Consider the following 7797-nt stretch of genomic DNA (forward strand, 5'->3'; position numbering starts at 1 on the left):
TTTTTATGGTTTTAGGTCTTACATTTAAGTCTTTAATCCATCTTGAGTTGATTTTTGTGTAAGGTGTAAGGAAGGGGTCTAGTTTCAGTTTTCTGCAGATGGCTAGCCAGTTTTCCTAACACCATTTATTAAATGAGGAATCATTTCCCCATTGCTTGTTTTTGTCAGATTTGTCAAAGATCAGATGGTCGTAGATGTGTGGTGCTATTTCTGAGGCCTCTCTTCTGTTCCATTGGTCTATATATCTGTTTTTGTACCAGTACCATGCTGTTTTGGTTACTGTAGCCTTGTAGTATACTTTGAAGTGAGGTAGCATGATGCCTCCACCTTTGTTCTTTTTGCTCAGGATTGCCTATGCGGGCTCTTTTTTGGTTCCATACAAAGTTTAAAGTAGTTTTCTCCACTTCTGTGAAGAAAGTCAATGGTAGCTTGATGGGGATGGCATTGAATCTATAAATTACTTTGGGCAGTATGGCCATCTTCATGATATTGATTCTTCCTATCCACAAGCATGGAATGTTTTTCTATTTGTTTGTGTCCTCTCTTCTTTCCTTGAGGAGTGATTTGTAGTTCTCCTTGAGGAGGTCCTTCACATCCCTTGTAAGTTGTATTCCTAGGTATTTTATTATCTTAGTAGCAATTGTGAGTGGCAGTTCACTCATGACTTGGCTCTCTGCTTGTCTGTTATTGGTGTATAAGAATGCTTGTGATTTTTGCACATTGATTTTGTATCCTGAGACTTTGCTGAAGTTGCTTATCAGCTTAAGGAGATTTTGGGCTGAGATGATGGGGTTTCTTAATATACAGTCATGTCATCTGCAGACAGAGACAATTTGACTTCCTCTCTTCCTATTTGAATACCCGTTATTTTTTTCTCTTACCTGATTGCCTTGGCCAGAACTTCCTGTACTATGTTGAATAGGAGTGGTGAGAGAGGGCATCCTTGTCTTGTGCCAGTTTCCAAAGAGAATGCTTCCAGCTTTTGCCCATTCAGTATGATATTGGCTGTGGGTTTGCCATAAATACCTCTTATTAATTTGAGATACATTCCATCGATACCTAGTTTATTGAGAGTTTTTAGCATGAAGGGTGTTGAATTTTGTCGAAGGCCTTTTCTGCATCTATTGAGATAATCATGTGATTTTTGTCATTGGTTCTGTTTATGTGATGGATTATGTTTATTGATTTGCATATGTTGAACCAGGCTTGCATCCCAGGTATGAAGCCAACTTGATCATGGTGGATAAGCTTTTTGATGTGCTGCTGGATTCCATTTGCCAGTAATTTATTGAGGATTTTTGCATCGATGTTCATCAGGGATATTGGCCTGAAATTTTCCTTGTTTGTTGTGTCTCTGCCAGGTTTTGGTATCAGGATGATGCTGGCCTCACAAAGTGACTTAGGGAGGAGTCCCTCTTTTTCTGTTGCTTGGAATAGTTTTCAGAAGGAATAGTGCCTGCTCCTCCTTGTACCTCTGGTAGAATTAGGCTGTGAATCCATCTGGTCCTGGACTTTTTTTGGTTGGTAGGCTATTAATTACTGCCTCAATTACAGAACTTGTTATTGGTCTATCCAAGGATTCGACTTCTTTCTCATTTAGACTTGGGAGGGTGTATATGGCCAGGAATATATCCATTTCTTCTAGATTTTCTAGTTTATTTGCATAGAGATGTTTATAGTGTTCTCTGATAGCAGTTTGTATTTCTGTGGGAATAAACCATTTGAAAAAAGAATCAATAAACTGGAGCAGTTATCTTTTGTCTCCATATGGATGTGTACATTTACAACATGTGGAGCTTTCTCTGATTTAACCAGATTGTATTCTTGATTCACTCCTCCCTCCTTGTAAGGCTCCAGTAGCTGTCCTCTGCTTCTTTTCGCTAGCACATTTTTGGACCCTCTCCATCTCTATTCCTAGAAGGCATCAAACCATAAAGGATGACCACAAAGTAATGGGGCACACAAGTGGAACCCTTACCATTTCATAAGGAATGTTTCTATGAAGATATAACATTTAACCTCTATTGAGAGAAAATAGGAGTTTTCCAGGGCAAAGGAGTAGGGGCAGGGTGGTAAACAACATTTTGGGAATGGGGATTTCATGTACAAATATGCAGAGAATGACACAGCCAAATATATTGTAAACATAAAACAGGTAGAAGACACAAAGTTGGCAAGTGTAATAAAAAATGATATCCAAAAAGTTTTTTGACTCTATTTACAGAGTGCCATTCAGAAGTTAACTGATCAATACAAAGGGTGTCTGATTCACTCTGTTTTCAAGAGACATATGTGTGCATGTGTCTTTATAGCAGCATGATTTATATTCCTTTGGGTATATACCCAGTAATGGGATGGCTGGGTCGAATGGTATTTCTAGTTCTAGATCCCTAAGGAATCGCCACACTGACTTCCACAATGGTTGAACTAGTTTACAGTCCCACCAACAGTGTAAAAGTGTTCCTATTTCTCCACATCCTCTCCAGCACCTGTTGTTTCCTGACCTTTTAATGATTGCCATTCTAAGTGGTGTGAGATGATATCTCATTGTAGTTTTGATTTGCATTTCTCTGATGGCCAGTGATGATGAGCATTTTTTATGTGTCTGTTGGCTGCATAAATGTCTTCTTTTGAGAAGTGTCTGTTCATATCCTTCGCCCACTTTTTGATGGGGTTGTTTGTTTTTTTCTTGTAAATTTGTTTGAGTTCTTTGTAGATTCCGGATATTAGCCCTTTGTCAGATGAGTAGATTTCAAAAATTTTCTCCCATTCTGTAGGTTGCCTGTTCACTCCGATGGTAGTTTCTTTTGCTGTGCAGAAGCTCTTTAGTTTAATTAGATCCCATTTGTTAATTTTGTCTTGTGTTGGTTTTCAAAGGGAGTACTTTCAGCTTTTGCCCATTCAGTATGATATTGGCTATGGGTTTGTTAGAAATAGCTCATATTATTTTGAGATATGTTCCATCAATGCCTAGCTTATTGAGTGTTTTTAGCATGAAGAGGTGTTAAATTTTATCAAAGCCTTTTCTTCATTTGTTGAGATAATCATGTGGTTTTTATCATTGGTTCTGTTTCTGTGATGGATTATGTTTATTGATTTGCATATGTTGAACCAGCCTTGCATCCCAGTGATGAAGCTGACTTGATCATGGTGGATAAGCTTTCTGATGTGCTGCTGGATTCTGTTTGCCAGTATTTTATTGAGGATTTTTGCATCAATGTTCATCAGGGATACTGGCCTGAAATTTTCTTTTTTTGTTGTGTCTCTGCTAGGTTTTTGTATCAGGATGATGCTGGCCTCATAAAATGAGTTAGGGAGGAGTCCCTCTTTTTCTATTGTTTGGAATAGTTTCAGAAGGAATGGTACCCAGCTCCTTTTTGTACCTCGGTAGAATTTTTCTGTGAATCTGTCTGATCCTGGGCTTGTTTTGGTTGGTAGGCTATTAATTACTGCCTCAATTTCAGAACTTGTTATTGGTCTATTCAGGGATTCAACTTTTTCCTGCTTTAGTCTTGGGAGGGTGTATGTGTCCAGGAATTTATCTGTTTCTTCTAGATTTTCTAGTTTATTTGTGTAGAGGTGTTTTTAGTATTCTCTGATGGTAGTTTGTATTTCTGTGGGATCAGTGGTGATATCCCACTGATGGGGATCCTTTTGTAGGTGACCTGCCCTTTCTCTCTAGCTGCCTTTAACATTCTTTCTTTCATTTCAACTTTGGAAAATCGATGATTTTGGGGATGATCTTGTGTAGAATCTAGCAGGAGTTCTCTGTGTTTCCTCAATTTTACTGTTGGCCTCCCTAGCAAGATTGAGACAATTTTCATGGACGATATCCTGAAATATATGTTCCAAGTTGTTTGGTTTCTCCCCCTCCCTTTCAGGGACACCAGTGATTCATAGATTTGGCCTCTTTACGTAATCCCATACTTCTCAAAGAATTTGTTAACTTTTAAAATTCTTTTTTCTTTATTTTTGTCTGACTGTCTTATTTCAGAGAATCAGTCTTCAAGTTCTGAAATTCTGTTTGTTTTTGCTTTTTTGTTTTGTTTTGTTTTGAGACAGTTTTGCTCTTGTTGCCCAGGCTGGAGTGCAATGGCGCAATCTTGGCTCACTGCCACCTCTGCCTCCCAGGTTCAAGCAATTCTCCTGCCTCAGCCTCCCAAGTAGCTGGGATTACAGGCACCTGCCACCATGCTCAGCCAATTTTTGTATTTTTAGTAGAGAGGGGGTTTCACCATTTTGGCCAGGCTGGTCTCGAACTCCTGACCTCAGATAATCTGGCTGCCTCAGCCTGCCAACATGCTGGGATTACAGGCGTGAGCCACCGTGCCCAGCCTGAAATTCTTTCTTCAGCTTGGTTTATTCTGCTCTTAATACTTGTGATTGCATTGTGAAATTCTTGTGTTATTCAGCTCTGCCAGACCTGTTAGGTTCTTTTTTATACTTGTTATTTCATTCTTCACCTCCTATATCACTTCATTGTGATTACCATTTTCCTTGGATTGGGTTTTGCCATTGTCTTGAGTCTTGGTGATCTTTGTTTCTATCCATATTCTGAATTCTATTTCTGTCATTCCAGCCAGTTCAGCCTGGTTAAGAACTATTGTTGGAGAACTGCTGCAGTCATTTGGAGGAAATATGACAGGTACCGAAGTTCTTACCTTGGTTCTTTCTCATCTGTGTGTGTGTGTTCCTTTAACTGCAGTGCAGATTGAACACAGTCAATAGGTTTCTTTTCTGGATGTTTTCACTGGACCAAGACTTTGTGTAGGGTCTTTATTTGAAGCTGACTTCTTGTCTCTGATTTCAGAGGGGGGTATGTTAATGAGGTATTTTTGGTGTTGAAGCCTTGGGGTGTGATCCAGCAGGTGACACTTAGGCTTATTGGTCAGTTGGTAGACTCTTGCCCCGTTGTGTGGCTCCCCTATGTTTTCCTGCAGTTGCAGTCATGTTCCCTCTCAGTGCTCTGAAAATGTGGGTTCCTCTCCCCCTTAAATACAGGCTGTAGTTCATGATTTGTCAGTCCTGGGCTGCCCACTGCAGCTCTTGGGTGATTTCAGTGTTTATGTTCTTTTCCCAGCTTAGAGGCGCAGAGGAAGAGATCTTAGTAGTGGTTGTGGCCAAGGGTCATTTGCTTGATTCCTTGGGGCTCCAACTCAGAGAGATGCAGGTCAGCAATTGCTCAGTGCAGTCAACCCAAGATGGAGAGTTTGTGCTGTGGGCCCAAGCCAGGGGTTCCCTGTCTGGTGACAAGCCATGAGGGCTATATGGGACCCGTGGGAGATGGACTGACCTCCTCCCCTTGGGTCAACTGCAGCTCATTGGAGGTATGAATAAGGTACTTAGGGTCTCTACTTCTTCATTAATCTGAGGGTGGCAAAGGCAGTTCCCTTGGGAGCTTTGTCAAGGGAGGTATGGACCTGTTGCTGGCCCAAAGACACCTATAGGAAGTGGCTAGAGACCCCGGTTGGGAGGTCCTGCCCAGTAAGGAGGAATGGGATCAGGACCCATTTTAAAAAGCAGTCTGGCCACGTTTTTGTAGAGCAGCTTTTCTGTGCGGCACTGGGGGTCCACTTCAGTGCCCAGTCACCCCAGACACTCCAAAGCCGAAAGGCTGGAATAGCTAAGTCACCCAAACAGTAAAGATGGTGGCCTTCCCCTCCCCTGGGAGTGCCATGCCAGGAGTAATTCAGATCTCTGTTGGTTGGAGTGCTTAGGTGTGGTGGCTTGAGGCCTGAGTTGGGAGGTCCTGCTCAATAAGGAGGAACAGGATTGGGCACCTGCTTAAAGCAGCAGTCTGGCCACATTTTGGTAGAGTGGCTGTACTGTTCTGGGGGATCCCTTCTGCCCCAGGTCAGCTCAGACTCTCCAAAGCCTGAAGGCTGGAATGACTAAGGTACCTGAACAGCAATGATGGCGACCCACCCCAACATCAGGGAGCTCCTTCTTAGGGAGGTGCAATGCCACTACTGGTAGCTGCTGGAATTCCAAGTCAGTGGGTCTTATCTTATGAGGTGCTGTGGAAGTGGGGTCCGTGGGCTGTTGCTGCTCAGCCCCCTGGATTCATCCTCTTTCCTAGGGGTATGTACAGGAGTCTAACCTCCCAGTTTGCTGGAGCTGCAGCTACGTTTGCTAGAAAGCCTCAGCATCTAAGGCTGCAGGGTCTCCATGCATGCCTGAACAGCTGTTATGCCAAGACTCCACCTAGTTCTGTCTGTCAAACTGAAGACTGAAGGCCCTGGTGGAGTGCGTTCACAAGGAGACCTCTTGACCAGCAAGTTGCAAAGATCTGTGGGAGAAGCATGGTTTCCCAGGGCTGCTCATTCACTCACTGCTTCCCTGGGCAAGGGGGAATCCCATGGCTCCATGTTGCTGCTAGGTAGGCCATTGTCCTGTCTTGCATTTGTTTGTTCTCTGTGGGTCAGGCTGTTTCCTTGATTAACCCCAGTGCGAGTACCTGGATGTTTCCATTGAAGGTATTGTATTTATTCACCCCTTCTCTTCCTCTCCATGAGAGCCATGCACACTATCTGCTTCTATTCGGCCATCTTGGCCACTCCTTTTCTTTTTTTTTTTTTTCTTTTTACTATGCTACAAGAAGCAGTTCTTACAGCATTGGTCTATTTTTACTTTTATTATTGGAAATGAAAAATTATTTACTATGTTATTTTTCACTATGGGCTACTTAGAAACTATATTGCTGTTTTTCCAAACTGTGTATTAAAATTCTTTAGTTTTTTAAAATTTTTAAATAATAATTTTATTTAATATAAAAAATATAGAGCACACAAATTTGTGTGTCATCCTTGTGCAAGGGGCCATGATAATATTCTCTGTATTATTCCAATTTTAGTATTTGCTTCCAAAGTGAGCACTGCTAGTTTTTTTAGTTTTTTTTTGTTTAATTCTTGTGGGTTCATAGTGGGTATATACATTTGTGGGGTACATGAGATGTTTTGATACAGGCATGCAATGTTAAATAATCACATCATGGAGAATGGAATATCCATTCCCTCTAGCATTTTTCCTTTGTGTTACAAATAATCCAATTACACTTTTTAAGTTATTTTAAAATGTACAATTAATTTATTATTGACTATAGGCACCCTGTTGTGATATCAAATAGTAGGTCTTATTCATTCTTTCTATTTTTTAAAACCTATTAGCTATCCCAACCTCCCCTCCACCACCATGTCCCCTTCCCAGCCTCTGGTAACGATTCTACTACTGCTCTATGTCCACAAGTTCAATTGTTTTGATTTTTACATTCCACAGATAAGCGAGAACATGCGACGTTTTTGCCTGGCTTATTTCACTTAACATAATGACCTCCAGTTCCATCCATGTTGCTGCAAATGAAAATGACAGGATCTCATTGTTTTTAATGGCTGAGTAGTACTCCATTATGTATATGTACCACATTTTCTCTATCCATTCATCTATTAATGGACACTTAGGTTGCTTCCAAATCTTAGCTACTGTAAGCAGTGCTGGAACAAACATAGGAGTGCAGATATCTCTTTGATATACTGTTTACTTTCTTTTGAGTATATACCTAGGAATGGGATTTCTGGATCATATGGTAGCTCTATGTTTATTTCTGTGCGGAACCTCCAAACTGTTCTCCATAGTGATTGTACTAATTTACATTCCCATCAACAGTGTACGAGGTTTCCCTCTTCTCCACATCCTCACCAGCATTTCTTATTGCCTGTCTTTAAGATAAAGGCCATTTTAACTAGGGTAAAAAGATATCTCATCATAGTTTCGATTTGCTGATGATCAATGATGTTGAGC

General features: G+C 41.1%; 1 non-coding gene across 1 annotated transcript; it reads right to left on the reverse strand.

Annotated features, from left to right (window-relative positions):
- Positions 1–6769: 6769 nt before the first annotated feature.
- Positions 6770–6873, reverse strand: LOC129013506 (U6 spliceosomal RNA). The gene has a single exon (XR_008493965.2). It is a non-coding gene; the product is annotated as a U6 spliceosomal RNA (small nuclear RNA).
- Positions 6874–7797: the final 924 nt, after the last annotated feature.

Source organism: Pongo pygmaeus, chromosome 15 (assembly GCF_028885625.2).
Source record: "Pongo pygmaeus isolate AG05252 chromosome 15, NHGRI_mPonPyg2-v2.0_pri, whole genome shotgun sequence".
Taxonomy (NCBI): domain Eukaryota; kingdom Metazoa; phylum Chordata; class Mammalia; order Primates; family Hominidae; genus Pongo; species Pongo pygmaeus.